The sequence below is a fragment of the Penaeus monodon genome, chromosome 21 (assembly GCF_015228065.2).
Source record: "Penaeus monodon isolate SGIC_2016 chromosome 21, NSTDA_Pmon_1, whole genome shotgun sequence".
NCBI lineage: Eukaryota > Metazoa > Arthropoda > Malacostraca > Decapoda > Penaeidae > Penaeus > Penaeus monodon.
This window is the reverse complement of record NC_051406.1, coordinates 40,316,669-40,317,131: the sequence shown is the minus strand read 5'-3', so window position 1 is coordinate 40,317,131 and position 463 is coordinate 40,316,669.

The window sequence follows — 463 nt, the reverse complement described above, 5'->3', positions numbered from 1 at the left end:
ACGGAATAAAACAGCCACTCTCCCAACAGCCACTGAAGCGTGACTAAGTACCTCCCTGAACTTCAGAATGTTAACAGCTTAAACAGTTTACATTCATCGAAAAGCTACTTGTCCAGAGTGCTTACTTAACAGGCCTTTTTAATACGTAAACCTAACACATCCGGGGACTTTTCACGCCCTTAATAATAAACACAAGATTAGTTTTTACAATGAAGATGCTTTAGTAAACCTGAAGCCTTCCCTTGAGCAACGCCTAATGTGGAAATTCTTATCCTGTGTGACGTAGGGAATAACTATACATGAAAGACATGATCTTGTGTTTGTACGATAACGATACGAAATATAAAGAACAACAGGACGAAAGAGAAAGAAAACTATAGCTAAAAAGACACGAAATCACATTCTTGCCTCGTACCCCATAAAAGTAAGTTATCCTTCCACCTCCGTCTAGGCGAATCCAGGG